This window comes from Onychomys torridus, chromosome 15 (assembly GCF_903995425.1).
Source record: "Onychomys torridus chromosome 15, mOncTor1.1, whole genome shotgun sequence".
NCBI classification, from domain to species: Eukaryota; Metazoa; Chordata; class Mammalia; order Rodentia; family Cricetidae; genus Onychomys; species Onychomys torridus.
The window spans coordinates 6,506,074-6,521,988 of record NC_050457.1 but is presented as its reverse complement, the minus strand read 5'-3'; positions in this window follow the sequence as shown (position 1 = coordinate 6,521,988).

Sequence of the window (15,915 nt, the reverse complement as noted above, 5' to 3'; positions counted from 1 at the left end):
CACTGCTGTCAGTCAAGTTCACCTTTCGGGCGCCGCCGCCTCTCTGGCCCCTCGGATTGGCCAGATGCTGTCCGGAATCCTTTGCCTGTGTCATAGTCCCCGCGCTGGCAGTCAAGGCCACGCTCCGCGCGTGACACGGTGTGCTAACACGCGCGGACAGCCTGGAGGGAGGGAAGGGAAAGGCGTAGCACAGGCAGCCTGTTCTAAAAGAGGGAGCAGTCACTGGGGATCCAGGTCCGCGAAAAGATCAGCAGACTCAGAAACGTCAATCTGAAGGCTTTGTTCTCCATTCTTATTTCAGTAACTACCAAGCTGCTAAGCGTTTTTCCCTTTTTCGACTTTTCCGAGTGACTCCAAGAACTCACTCTGTAGACCAGGCTGGCCTCGAACTCACAGAGATCCACCTGCCTCTGCCTCCCAAGTGCTGGGATTAAAGACGTCGCTCCACCAAGGCTAGGTTTTCCAAGGCAGACTGGACTAGGCTTATAATTATGAGGGCTTGTTAGGTTATTTACAATGGATCTACCTAAACCACCGTTTTCTTCTTTTGTGTGATTTGAGATGTATTTGCTTGCTTCTGCTCCGTGTTTTCTGGTGCTGTGCGCTGTTTTTTGTGTATGTTATCTTCATTACCCACCAAGCCTCTTGACGCTCGCTTGGATCATTCAGCTACTAAGCTGAATGTCTTCAAGGTCAGGATTCTACTTTCCATTTAGCCGACTATTTGTACCAAATAAAATATCTGGTATTATTAAATATTAAATTATTAAATAAAGCTGAAAATAAACCATTTATATGAAGATGTTTGAAACAAAGGACAAAATAAACTAAATGAGAAGGAATAAATTACTGAAAAATAATGAGATAATTTTTAAAGGAACTTGATAGAATTAATAAATTGGTGAAAGTATTCTCATTTAATATTAAGCTTATTCTTGCGACACATAAATTTCACAGACTTCTAGGAAATAAAATAGGAAAGAAACAATTATTACTTAAAGTTAGTACTTCAAAGGGGAGGTTCAAATAGGCCAGCAAGATAGTGAGTGCATTGGTTAAAAGCGTTGCCCATACAAGCCTGGTGACCACAGAGGGATCTCCACCAACTGCAACCCTGCTAGAAACTCATAGTGGAATGAGAGAGCTAACCCCACAAAGTTGTCTTTGAACACTTCACAGGTGCCATGGCTGTGGCGCGCGCACGCACACACACACACACACACACACACACACACACACAAATTATAAACTTGATGCTTCTAATGCATAGAATCAAAATGAAATCACTTCAAGGAAAACAACAGTAACTGAAAGGTGGAAAACTGAATTTGGTCAACATAGACAAAACTGAAAAATAAATTTCTATGTCAACAACTAAAAATTATTTAATCCACTTGGAATTTTATACACGACTTTTTAAAATTCCTGTGCTTTAAATCCAATGCGTGGTGATTATGGAATTTTTATTTTGTAGCCAAGGTAGCTAGCAAAAGCCTTCAGCATTCAATAAAAAAAAAAAAAAAAAAGTTTGCAGTCACTCAAATTCAGTGGTGTTTATAAGCAGCATGGTGTTTTAACTGCTTCTCTCATCTTCTCTGGGAAGCTACCAAGACTTAGAACTTGCCTACCATGTTTTTCTTTTAAACTAACAAAATTGCCTTCAAAAAAAAAAAAAGGCAGGGAAACCTCCATCCTACAAAGGGAAGGAGCTGATTTGGATTAACATTCTGAACAAGCAAATTCATCTTCAAAAGCCTTCAGAAAGGAGTCCAGCCTTGCACATACCTTTGTAGGAATTGCAAGATCCTAAGCAAGCAACTTACTTCAACCTACTATACTTAGATAGCTAATCCACAGAAATGTGGCATCACCAGTAAGATTGTTTGAAGCCACCAGGCTTGTAGAAACTTGTTCGGGCAGTAGTACTAAGTGAAAACATTTCATAAGTCAACAGAGGCAAAGGAGGATACAAGAAGCCTAAAAAGCTGTTGACCTAACACAGTTTACCTGCAGGAAGACTCTCAAGAGGAAAAACTGAATGGATTCCAAGCAATAGAAATGGAGAAAAAGAAGGTGAATGCCTTCAGTGGTACGGTGAAGACAATATTTCTCTGCTATAAAGGAAACCAATGATAATTTAAAAGTTCCTGAAAAATACAATTTAATAAGAATGCCATTTCTTCAAAAAGACATAATCTAAAATGACACTATATCAAACTATAGTAATGCATATTCCCTTTTTAAAATCAAAAAACTTATTCCTCCAGATTCTGAGAGTCCTGGCTATTGAAAACTCAGAGTTCAATTCCTCTTGGGAAATTGTTCTCCACAAAGTAGATACCTTGAGCAAGAGCAAACATCTTCCATGCAGGCAAAATGCATCCAATGATTTTTAACATGAAGGGGAGGAAGGCTATGTTTTTTCTCATACAAGGAAACCAAGAGACTTCTCCAACTTCATGGTTCACTATGCAGCCCTCTGAGGCATCTGACTTGGTTACCTCATGGTTCAACTCCTGCCCAATCTGCTCTGCCAGTCCCTCACAGAACTTGTTTCTAAGAAGCTTTGTAGTCAACCTCATTTGCATAAATCACTTTCATACTGTCATCCCTAGACAATCTATCTAAGCTACAGAAATCTGATAGAATATTTTTAAGACAGAATAAAAGAAATACATTGTTCAAGTAGAGCAAAGTAGTTCGAGCTTAGTCATTTATATGTAAAAGTGAAATGGTTAACATACTGTGATGCTTAATTTTAATTGTCAGTTTGATGGGATTTAAAGTCACCATGGAAACAAACCTCTGTGTGTGTCTGGGAAGGAGTTTCTAGATTAGGTTAACTGAGGTGGGAAGAGCAGCTGTGGTGGTGTGAAAAAAAAATGGCCCTTAAAGGGAGTGGCACTCTTTGGAGGGAGGCCTTGTTGGAGGAAGTGTGTCACCTGCGGGCAGGCTTTGAGGTCTCTTTCAGTCGACTTCCTGTTACCTGCAAGATGTAGGACTCTCAGCTCCAGCACCACATCTGCCTGCACACTACCATGCTCCCCATCATGATCATAATGGACTGAACCTCTGAAATGGTAACTGAGCCATCCTCAATTAAGTGTTCTCTTTATAAGAGTTGCCGTGGTCATGATGTCTTTTCACAGCAATAAAAACCCAAACTAAGACAGCAACCATAAATGTAAATGGCACCACACCATTTCCTTGGTTTATGTTGTGGACTGAAAAAGAAAACCAGGAGCTGAGCATCATTATTCATCTTTCTCTGCCTCCTCACTGTAGATGCAATGTGCTACTTATCTCCTGTCATGCTCTCCCTTCGAGGTAGACTGTCCCCTCAAACTGTGAGCCAAAAGGAGTCATCCCTTCCTCTCCTAGTCACTGTTCCATTGCTGTGAAGAGACATCATGACCATGGCAACCTCCGTGAAAGCCACTACACTTCCCTAAGATACTTTCCTCTGGCATTTTGTCCCAAGGACAAGAAAAGGAACTAAGATACATTACAGAAATTGTATTACATGGCTGGAGAGATGACTCAGTGGTTGAGCACCTCCTGCTCAAAACTACTATGAAATACCATTCAGAAATGAAATATTCAGAGTTTAAATGTTTAAAGAGTCTACCAGATTCTAAAAAAAATTATTGTATAAAGGCATATAGAATAGAAGAGTGTTATCAGAGGCTGAGAAGATTAGTGGAGGGGACAAATAGACTGGTCAATGGGCACAAAGTCACAATTACAGGGGAGGGGAGATTTCCGGTAATTTATTCCTTCCAAAGTGGCTATAACTAGTTATAATTATTGCACATTTCCATATGATACAGACAGAAATGATAAATGTTTGGAATGATGGAGATGCTAAATACCCTGAGTTCGTCCTAATATTGCACATATGAACAAAAACATCAACTTGTACCCCTTTTATTTGTAAAATAATCATGTCAACTAAAAACAAAATAACTATGAAACAGACAAATTAACAACTGTTGATATGGATGTGGGAGATTGCAGGAAAGTTAAAGGATATAGGTAGACAAGGAAAGAGAGAGTGGCCCTAGTCCCTGAGATGCTGGCTTTTTGGTCACAGAAGACATTATGAGGAGAAACAGTAGGAAGGCACAGCAGCAGCTATCTGAACAGGCCCAACAGGGGGAAAGGAGAGGGCCCATGGGCCTGTAAAACACCCAAGCCAGCACCCATTTGTTACACTCCCAGCTTTGGGCGTGTGCCAACCTGAAGGGCTAAAGCTCTTACTTTCTCATGGGTCATCTTCTGTCTTTCCCAGGTGGTCAGCTCTCTGTCCACACCAGTGAACAAATTGAGTGATTCCCTTAGACAGGCACCAGCACCCTGTCATAGGATTGCAGGTGGGAATATAAAATATTACTGTGAAAAACCATGGTGATTCTTAAAAAAAATAATAATAAATCTACTTGGCATGCCTTAAGGCATATGCCCCAAAGAAATGAGAGCAGAAATCCCAACAGGAGACTGTACATCCATATTCATAGTAGTAGTATTCACATTAGTCAAAATGTGGACAAATGAATAAGTAAATTTTATATATATATATATATATATATATTATCATTTAGCCTTAAGAAATGAATCAATATATGTCTAGAACATAGTTAATACTTAAAATCTTCATGTTAAGTGAAATAAGCCAGGCACACAAAAAAGATACGTTTTATAATATTCTGCTTATGGGAAATACCTAGAAGAACTAGTTCATAGAGACAGCAGATGGGAGGAGTTAATTACTGTTTTACTGGCACAGATCTTCAGTTTGAAATTAATGATAGAGTGTGGTAGTTTGAAAGAAAATCCCCTCCCCTGTAGACTTACAGGGAGTAGCACTATTAGGAGATGGGGACCTTGCTGGAGTAGGTGTGGCTTTGTTGGAGGAAGTGTGTCACTGGAGGGCAGGCTTTGGGGTCTCAGGCACTCAAGCCAGGCCAGTGGTTTATTGTCTCATCCTGCTTCCTGCAAGATGTAGGACTCTCAGCTCCTTCTCTAGCACCTGTCTGCCTGCATGCCACCATGCTTCCCACCATGATGATAATGGGCTAAACCTCTGAATTATAAGTCAATTAAATGTTTTCCTTCATAAGAGTTGCCGTGGTCTTAGAGTCTCTTCACAGCAATGGAAACCCTAACAAAGACAAAGAGGCACTGTTCTTTTAAAGGCACTGTGAGGAAACAGTCAGACAAATCAAGAAAGTTAAGCATCCTTCAGGACACCTGTCTTTGCCCCCATCAAATCAGAGTGGGAGAAAGGGATTGACGTAGATTTTAAAAGAGTTAGGGACTGTTACAACCAGAGAAAATGCCTTTTCCTGGCTTAGATGCGAATTTGACAAAGCAGCTGTAAAAGGCATTATGGAGATAATTGAGGAAATTTGTATATGAATGGAGAATTCAATTATACAAAGAAATTATTAATTCTGTCAGGCATTCTAATAATATTTTTGTCCACTTATGAAAATGTTCTTTTTAGAGACACAAACTGAGGTTTTTCAAGGTAAAATATTTAAAATGTCTGTGATTCACTTTAAAATAGCATGCAAAAAAGTAGTTAAGAACTAAAAGGTACAACAATACAAGAGGACAGAATGGGAGAAGAGATGGAGATGAGCAGGGCCTGAGTGGGATGGATTTGTGAGTGCCTGGCCAAGTGGCACCTGAGCTGAAAGACTGAATGATTGCCACAGTGTCACACTCAGCCCCTACCCCAGGGGCATAAAAGAGACCAAGAAATACTTGGGAAGGGGTGAGACAGAGCAAACAAAAGGCTTCTGAAGCTTCAGTACTGCTCTAAGACACGTGACAAAGGAACACAGGAAGGAATATTGACTCAGAACTTGGATGAGTAACAGGGTTATAAGAAAGTCTCAGTCCACACCAAGCATTAGGTGGAGAGCCAGCCCAGATTAGAGGTCTCCATCAGGTCCCTCAGAACTCGGGGAACCCCATGGAAGAGGGTAGAGGGAATAGTGTAGGAGCCAGCAGGACAGAGGACAGCAGGAGAACACAGCCCACAGAATGAACTAAGCAGGGTTCATAGGGCTCAGAGAATGAAGTGGCAATCATGAAGCCTGCATGGGTCTGCTCTGGAACCTCTGCACATGTTATGATTGTTAGCTGGGTGTTTTTCTGGGACTCCTAATAGTGGAGTTGGAGTGTCTCTGACTCTGTTTGTTTGTTTGTTTGATTGATTGATTGATTGATTTTTTTTTTCAAGACAGGTTCCTCTGTGTAGTTTTGGTGCCTGTCTTGCATCTCACTCTGTAGCCCAGGCTGGCCTTGAACTCACAGAGATCTTCCTGGCTCTGCCTCCTGAGTGCTGGGATCAAAAGCCTGCATCGCCGCCACCACCCGGCCATGTCTCTGACTCTTTAGGCTGCTCTAGGGACCCCTTTCCTCCTGAGTTGCCTCGTCCAGCCCTGATATGAAGGTATGTGCCTGGTCTTATTGTATCTTGCTGTGCCCTGTTCAGTTGAGTCCCTGGGAGGTCTGCTCTTTCTGAAGGGACATGGAAGAGGAGTGGATCTGGGGAAGAAGAGGGAGACCTGGGAGGAGTGGAGGGAGAGGAAACTTTAGTCAGGATGGGAGGAACAAAAAAAACATATAGTGGGCAAAGTTTTAAAGTCTTATAGCATATGCTTTGGTAGGGTGAAAAACATTTTATTCTAATTGTTTGACTTCAATTAGTAATATTATATTGTTATAAATTGATGACAGTTTATTCTATAATAATATTATAGAATAAAGTGTATCATGCAGTTTAAAAAGAAGAAGAAAGAAAGTCTTAGTTCAGAAGGTGCCCCCAAATAAAGGTTACCCCTTAGAGGAGGCACACACAGGACCCATTGAGTTTTGACATCCCAGAGGACCACTGAAGCATTTACTTATATTGTTCTATTATTAAATAAAGCTTGGGAGTCGGATATCAGGTAAAACCTGATTATCAGAAAAGTGGCGGTGAGGTGACCAGTGACTTCCTATCTGTTTGTCTGTCTGCCTGCCTATCTATCCATCCATCCATCTATATCTCCTTCTCCAATCCAAAAGGGCCACGAATCTTTCTAAACCCCCTACTACTTTCGGTGTCTCTCTATATGTATGCTGGGTCCTCCAAAACCTCTATGGCTAATTCTGGTCAGCTAGTTGCTAACTCCCCTGATTCAAGGTTAAACTTTATTGTCAGTCTCCAAGTGTCAGTGGGAACAAATATCCTGCAACAGACCATAACCAGTGACTCATCTATCACTGCCAGTGCAGGGTTGAATGTGGGGTATTTGACCCTATAAATGCTAGAAGGCATTTCCTCTGCTCCTCTTTTCTCTTGAGGAAAGATCTGAGCAACATGTCTTCATTGCTCTCCCATTAACTGCTGTGGATATCGCTCTGTGTAAATAAAATTCTGATTGGCCAGTGGCAAGGCAGGAAGTATAGGTGGGACAAGAGAGAAGAGAATTCTGGGAGGTGGAAGGCTGGGGCAGAGAGATGCTGTCAGCCACCACCAGGAGAAGGAAGATGTAAAGGTACAGGTAAGCCACGAACCAAGTGGCAAAGTATAGACTAACAGAAATGGGTTAATTTAAGATAGAAGAAGCAGATAACAAGAAGCCTGCCACGGCCATACAGTTTCTAAACAATGTAAGTTTCTGTGTGCTTTCTTGGTTGGGTCTGAGCATCTATGGGCCTGGCGGGTGAGAGAGATTTGTTCTGACTGTGGGCCAGGCAGGAAAACTCCAACTACAATTAACCTCTGGAAGGAGGCTTTATCAAAAGGCAAAGACAAAGCCCTGAGATAGGAAAAGGAAGAAAAGTGTCAATGATGAGCACTGTAAATGACACAGGAAATCAAACTGATAACACAGTTCTGTTCATCAGGATCCTAATAGACCATGATGATGGAAGGACCTTTATTCTAAGTCTAACCAAAACACATTAGCCGATTTCGACCTGTTGTTATGTTTTAAATGTAGGTTTTAAACCTAAATTTCCTTAAATGGCCATCTGTATCTCCAATGCTCTCATTTTCTCCCAACTCATGGCAAATGGAGTCTTTCCATTTACCTGGAAAGTTGTGCTAGGGTATTGTGTACTTGTTGGCTGCTATTCAATTGCTCCTTTTCAGTTTGCATCTCTGGGCTACACTGATGGGCTCCTTTGTTGTTGTTGTTGTTTTATTCTTTTGGGGGGCCTGCCACCCAGCTCCCAAATAAACACATGGAGAATTATTCTTAGTTATAAATGCCCAGCCTTAGCTTGGCTTGTTTCCTGCCAGCTCTTCCTAATTTTAATTATCCTGTCTACCTTTTGCCTTTGGGCTTTTACCTTTTTCTATTTTGTACATCTTTCTTTCTTACTTCATTACTGGTTGTGTAGCTGGGTGACTGGCCCTTGCATCCTCCTCCTTGATCCCTCTTGTTCTTGTTCTTTCTTCTCCCATATGTCTCCTCTCATTTATTCTGTTTGCCTCGCAGCCCCACCTATTCTTTCTCCTGCCTTCCTATTGGCTGTTCAGTTCTTTATTAGACCATCAGGTGATTTGGACAGGCACAGTAACACAGCTTCACAGAGTTAAACAAATGGAACATAAAAGAATGCAACACATCTTTGCATCATTAAGCAAATGTTCTACAGCATAAACAAATGTAACACATCTTGAAATAATATTCTACAACACTCTTTGCAACTGCTTTCCCTAGTTTCTTTTAATGTTGATTTTCCCATATCCGTCACCCAAATGTTAACTCATTTTCTTAAGTATCACCTATATGATCATGACGACAATTTTTAGATGCTTTTTTATAACCCTCTAGTTAGTTCACTCCTAAAACTTAGATTTCTATCTGTGGATCATATATTTGTACCTCAATAGAACCTAATATACCAAAACAAAACTTGTCATGTTCTAAAATTTCTTATAATTTATTCTTTCTTCTTTTTCCCTCTGTCATGATTAACAGCAATACCAGTCACCCAGTTCATGTAACCCCTTCGAATGAGGTTAAGTTCTCATAATTGTCAAAATACAATTTTCAAAATTTAAAGATATATCAGTCATACAAATATAGAATGAATGTTTCCAAAATCTTATCTATTTTAGAGGGAGACCGGAAAGACAGAGCAGCTGATTCGCAGAGAAGACAGTGGAGTCACAGCCAGTTACAGAAGGTCTGGAGTAATTTAAGCTTTAATCTCACTTAACACTGTGCAGTCAAATGAACACATATTAGAGCTACAGTTTTGTTTTTTTTTTTTTACTATACAAAAATTCTTTGCAGCTCCTGGTCTACAAGGTGAGTTCCAGGACAGCCAGGGCTACACAGAGAAACCCTGTCTTGCAAAACATCTGTAAGCTACCACTTCACCAGACTTAACTCTAACAAACAATAAATAACAAACCAAACCAAGGTGTGTTAACAAATCAAATAATGACATATTTCCTACAGAACTAAATAATAATTGGGTACATATGTTAGGCTATGCTTAATCCTTTGGCTTTATTTTCAAGTTTTAAGTAGTTTTTCTTCACTCCTTCACTTGCATCTGTAGTGAGAATGATTTTATGAAAATACTTTGTACATTCAAAGAGACTGCAATTTTTGCTGGATCTCACAGTCAACTTAGCATTATACTTTGAGGTCATTTAAGACTTAACCTGATATCCTGCTGTGTACTCATCCTGTTTGTTTAACCTTCCTTTAAATGAACAATGCAATAAGGCAGGGCATGGTGGCACATGCCTTTAATCCCAGCACTAGGGAGGCAGAGGCAGGTGATCTTTGAAAAGGAGGCCAACCTGGTCTACAGAATGAGTTTCAGAATAGCCAGGGCTACAGAGAGAAACTCTGTCTTGAAAAAACAAAAACAAAACAAAATAAAATAAAACAAAGGAGAACAATGTAATAGCCCACCTTTGGATTTTCCATGTAATCAGCTTTTACAACTAAGCTATGGGGTGGCAGTAGTGCACACTTTTAATCCCAGCACTCAGGAGGCAGAGCCAGGAGGATCTCTGTGAGTTCCAGGCCAGCCCGGGCTACAGAGTGAGTTCCAGGAAAGGTGCAAAGCTATACAGAGAAGACCTGTCTGAAAAAACAAAAAACAAAACAACCTAAGCTATGCATACCTTTGGTTTTAAGTTATGTATTCTTCCATGCCTCTGTCTCAGAACAATGTGTGTGTGTGTGTGTGTGTGTGTGTGTGTGTGTGTGTGTGTGTGTCTGTGTCTGTGTCTGTGTCTGTGTCTGTGTCTGTGTGTCCATTATGGTAATCATTTCCTTAAAACAGCTAACAGGTAGAGAGCAACTTTATGCAGCAAATATCCACCATAAATGTTGAATACATCATCTGGACACAGTTAATAACAGTTTATTTGTAATACTAAAACTTTGGGATCAGTTAGACTCAATAACTTTATCCTTTGTAAAACTCTGTTAATTATCTCTGTAAAGAATGTGGTACATGAAGCTTATCGTGATGAAACAGAAAGACAAGTTGGAGATGCTGTTCAAGCACTTCCTGATGGAAGACAAGAGCCTAAGTGGAGGTGCATCCTATGTGGACTTTCTCTGTCATATGCACAAGGAGATTCGGTAGCTACTGACCTAAAGCAAGTGGGTAAATGGTACAGGGTCCCAGGCCAGCTTCCAGAAAGTACCCCAGGATGGCAGAGAAATTTGGGACAGTTCCCTATCTTATGAGTCATGTAAGCTGACCTCAGTCTTTTTACGGGGGAGGGCAAGATAGAAGGAGACACCTTCTTTCTGGGCTCAAATATCCTACCACTCTGTCATGTCCTGCTGATGGAAGGTGCCCTGGTCCCTTCCTCTACCCTCTTTCCTGCTAATCCTGTTGTAATGAATGTAGTTTATCAGTTCACTGTATATGATCCGGTGTTGGGTATTTGGAGGCAGCAACATTCTGGCAATACAGCATCCCTTTGGACCAGCCTCCAAGAGGAAAGGGGCAGGCAAGAAGAAGTGGGAATCCCAGGGCTATTACAGGAGGTGGCAAATTCAGCTCCATGTCATCGACAACTTCCTATATTAGGGATAAAATATACAGGTGCACAAGAGCTGGGGTACAGACTGTAAGTGGTAGAGAGTAAAGTAGTTGGTCCTTTGGGGGCCTGGTGGTCAGTAACAAAATCATAGTTACTGAGGATGGATGACTAGTCTCTCTACTTCCATTGTGTGTGCTCTCTCTCTCCCTTGCTATGATTGGTGAGCACTTTGTAGACAGAAGCACATAGCTAGAGATGAATGAGCCTGGGGACTGAATGCAAAGCATATTAACACCTTGGGGAGGTAGCAGCTTCCTTTCCAGCTGGAGAAGCCCCAATACTGAATGGTTCTGTAGAGAGCCTGATGGTCAACTTGCAATACCTCACAGAGCCAGCCCACATCCTACTCAGCTCCCACCAGAAATACAGCGTAAGCCGGGCATTGTTGGGGAGAGGCAGAGATAGCTGGAGCCCTCCCTGTCTTCCTGTGCCAGGACTTTACCTGGCTTTGGTATTGACTGAGTGGCTGACCGTTATCTTTCAACTCCAATTGGCCGGGGCAGGACAAGGGCTAGGATTGATGGTGGTCAGGCTTGCCTGCTCCCAGCCTGGGATACCCCTGCTCTGGACTTTTCATTGGTTTATTTTTCAATGTATCTTTAATTTGTAAAGAAATAAAATAAGATGTAACCCCCCCAAAAAAATATCTCTGTAAAATATCCCTCATTCCTTCCCCATATCAAGCTTTCTGTGCTTCTCAATAAATACAGAGCAAACCCCCTGGGTAAGCATACAGGTGACAGGGACAGATCATATTTAGAGACAGACTGCAGACAAAGCCAGTTACCAAAACTTGCACAGAGATGGAAATACAGGGAGAAAGGAGAGAATTCTTTTGGTCAAACTAACCCATGGGGAAGTGCTGAGCTTTCTTTTTTCTAATATAAAATCAATGCGTTCTGGTGCCTCTGAGATTATCTTTAATGCATTTAACATATGCTGATTCCATGTCAGTATTTATGATGAGGAGTCTGCCCACTGCACTGCTCATGATGTTCTCCACAATGTGTGTGGGGGGTTGACAAGTTTGTGTAACCCACAAAAAAAATGACTGGAGTTTTGAACCACAAAGATGATAGTGAAGAGAGTATGGCATTAGAGAAAGCGAACGAAACCATATCCATCATGCAGATGTGCTTAAACAACTACCTCTCTGCAAACTCACCAATACAATTCAATAAGGAAAAAATGTAGGCACCAAGTATGTGTGATCTTTAGTGCTAATGGTCAACTTGACACAATGTAGGATCACTTGGGAAAAGATCCTCTGTGCATCCCTGTGGAGGTGATCTTGATTTTAACAACTGAGCTACCCACTGTGGGTAGCTCATTCCCAGGGCTAGGACCCCTAACTGTATAAAACATTTTAAAAAAATGAGCTGACTGCTTGCAAGCTTTCCTTTATCCTTCTGTTTCCTGACCGCGTGTGTGTGTGTGTGTGTGTGTGTGTGTGTGTGTGTGTCTGTGTGTGTGTGTCTGTGTCTGTGTGTGTGGTGACACTGCTTCCACAGAGGCAAGAACAAACAGCTATTCATCCCAGAGAGGGACCCCTTGACAGATCAGATGCCAAGTTCAACTTGATGAACCAATGAGTTTGGTTGGAGTTACTTACAGAAGGATGGGTGAGAGATTACGTAGAGGATCAGGAATGACTCAGGGAGACCTATATCACCAAAGCCCCCTCAGCATGGTTGATGACTGAAGTACCTCTCAGTAGTCCTTACTGATTCTCTAAGCATAGGGAAGGAGGGGCCAGTGAGTCTGTCTCAGAGACTTCCTGAATTGTTTGCTCCATCAGTCTAAGGTGCTTCCCTGAGGAATGGCATCTCTCTCTCTCTCTCTCTCTCTCTCTCTCTCTCTCTCTCTCTCTCTCTCTCTCTCACACACACACACACACACACACACACACACACACACACACACACACGTCCTACTTAGGACAGTGGTTCTCCACCTGTGCATCACAACCTCTTTGGAGGTTGAATGGCCCTTTCACAGGGATCACATATCCTGCATATCAGAGATTTACGTTACAACAAACAGTTTCTTCATTACGTTGCTTTTGTTAGAGTATTTAATCAAGAGGGGAAAAAAACCACAACAGCAGAGAAAACCAGTGATGTGAAGAGAGCCCGACCAACATTACCTTCTCTTCCCTCTGCCTGTCAATCACACTATACATGAGGGTGTACATGGGTTTGGATCTTCCATTCTGTAAATCCAAGCTCCACTTCACTCTTGGTCACCTTCAGTCTTTGAGGTGCACACCCTATGGCACAGTCCTTGACATGTGGAAGTCTTAGAGGTGACTCAGAGCCATATGGGCACAGATTCTAGGTTCAAGAGTTCAAAGACAAAAGAGGTGAATTCAGACTTCAGGTCCCCTCCTTCTTGTGGGAGGATATGGAGCAGAGTCACCCTGAGCTGGGCCACTTGAAATCAGACTGAGAATAATAGCTAGTCACATTTAAGTTTATGATGGTCAACACTTCTGGTTTCCAACAGTAAATTCAAGTAAACTCTAGTAACATTTAGACTAAAAAGAACATACACTTCAGGACCAGAATGTGCTACAAAATATATCATAAATTAGAATCTCTAAATCCTTATCAAGGGGTGTTTTTAATTTTTAAAGAAGCATTTAACTGTTGAGTTTTTAATTTATTAGCTTTGTATGTATAAATTGTGTACTGCTTAAATCGGATTAGATTCATCTATCTCTTTGACTATTTGTTTTTCTTTGTAGTGAGAACATTGACAATATTTCCCTCCATCTTTTGAAATATAGAGACTATTCATGCCATTCTTAGTGCCCTACTGTGTAAGAAGTATTGCCTAAACAGAAAATGACATATTAATCTCAGCTATGTTCTTCAAATCAGACCACTCTGTAGCTTGCCTTAGGCCTGAAGCTAGCATTTGTGAGCCTTAAATAAATAAAAGAAATTCCATATCCTCTGCCTTTGTCTACTTTATATTTCTTACAATCAAGCAAGTTGTATTTAGATATTCATATTTGTAGATTCACAAGATGTCTTTGAACTCAAATTGTGCTCTTATTACAACCATCAGAAACAAAGAATTCTACATTATTTTTTGATGAATTCTCATTAGTAATGAGGCACTAAACATGCTAGTGAATACAACACAGAGGAGAATATTAATAGGGTTATTTTTAGCTGCCACCTACATACAACATCAAGACAACATCTAGAGCAGGAACAAAATAATGGTTCTTTTAGTTTAATAAACCATAATGTTCCTGAAAAATCCTTCTCTTTCCTCCCCAAATTGGGGCATCTAATTATACAAGTGATTGCTGTGGCAACAGCCTAGATGAGTCCAAGGGTGAGGCGTAGAAAACAGAGAGGAGGGAGGAAGAGAAGAAGACAGACAGGGAGAAAAAACAGGAGTATAGAAAAAGAAGAGAGACTTCAGCTACCCAACAGAGTATCAAACTTCAAAAATATTTTTCTGTAAAGTATGAAAACTATTAAAGAGAAGAGAAACTCCAAAAATCTGGGGGGAAAATTCTTTAAGGGTTTAAACCATCCATATTTGAGTATCAAAGTTAAAGTGAACGTACAAAAATGAAACCATGAATCACAGAAGGAACTTTCCTGGCTTATGAGGAGAAAATACACAAATGAACTTGGAAAGTTATGTGATAAACTCTACAGGAAAGGTTCAGTAAAATACAAGGTATGTTATTTTATGAAATAAGAGGATATAAAGATTAGCCACCCTATATAATATACACATACATATCATATATTGCTGTAATACCAGTTTACAAATAATGGAACCTAGATTAAGAGTACAGACCACTTGAAGATCTGTAACTAGCTTTACATATGACTCACTGAGCCCTAAAAATAAGATAGATGCTCAAAATAAAACTACAAGATGCCAGTTTTCACCTACTGGGTTTGCAAAGATATAATTTTGCTAATTAAAATGAACTGTGGTGGGGCAGTCGAATAAGGCTTCCTTCAGCCCTGCACCAGCTGGATAACAAAGATTTTTGGGAAGCCATGTAGGCTGGTAAACACCAAAATTAAAGTGCACATACCTTTTGAACCAGCTTTTAAAAAAATATTTAAAAATTGTGTGTGTGTGTGTGTGTGTGTGTGTGTGTGTGTGTGTGTGTGTGTGTGCCGCCTGTATGCAGGTGTCTCTGGAGGTGAGAAGAGTGTGTTAGATCCCTGGCACTGCAGTTACAGGCATTGTGAGCCAGGCATGGATGTTGGGAATGAAACTTCTAGAAAAACAATAAGCACTCTTAACCTCTGTACCATCTCTCCAGCCCCTGACACAGTTTCTCACTTCTCAGAAACTGTCTTTTAGACATGCGTGCCTTCGTGCATGAACTGCAAAGGCTATCCGGTGCAGCTGGACAACGACTGTAAACATTCCAAGTATTTATGAGTAGAGAGCAGGGTAAATATACGCTCAATTATTATGGAATGGAGATTTAACTATTAAAAAGAACATGAGTAAGAAGTTCTATATGAACTAATGTGTAACATGTCTTGAAAAGATCATTAAGTGATCCACAGGCCCTCCTGATGCCTTGCGGCTCAGGTGGGCGAAAGACACGCATGGGGCAGCCTGGGTCCTCAAGTCCCAACCTGCCTGAAGCATCCCCAGGCCTACCCAGCTCCTTGCAGCACTGGGCAGGGGGGTGCCATTCTGATGAGCAGGTGTACGGTGGAGAAATAGGAGAAAAGGGGCGGAATGGTATGTGTGCTGTGGTAAGAGGCAGTCCTGAAGAATCGAGGGCTGTGAGGAGTACTGATGTTGGCAGCCTGCTTCCCACCCTGGAC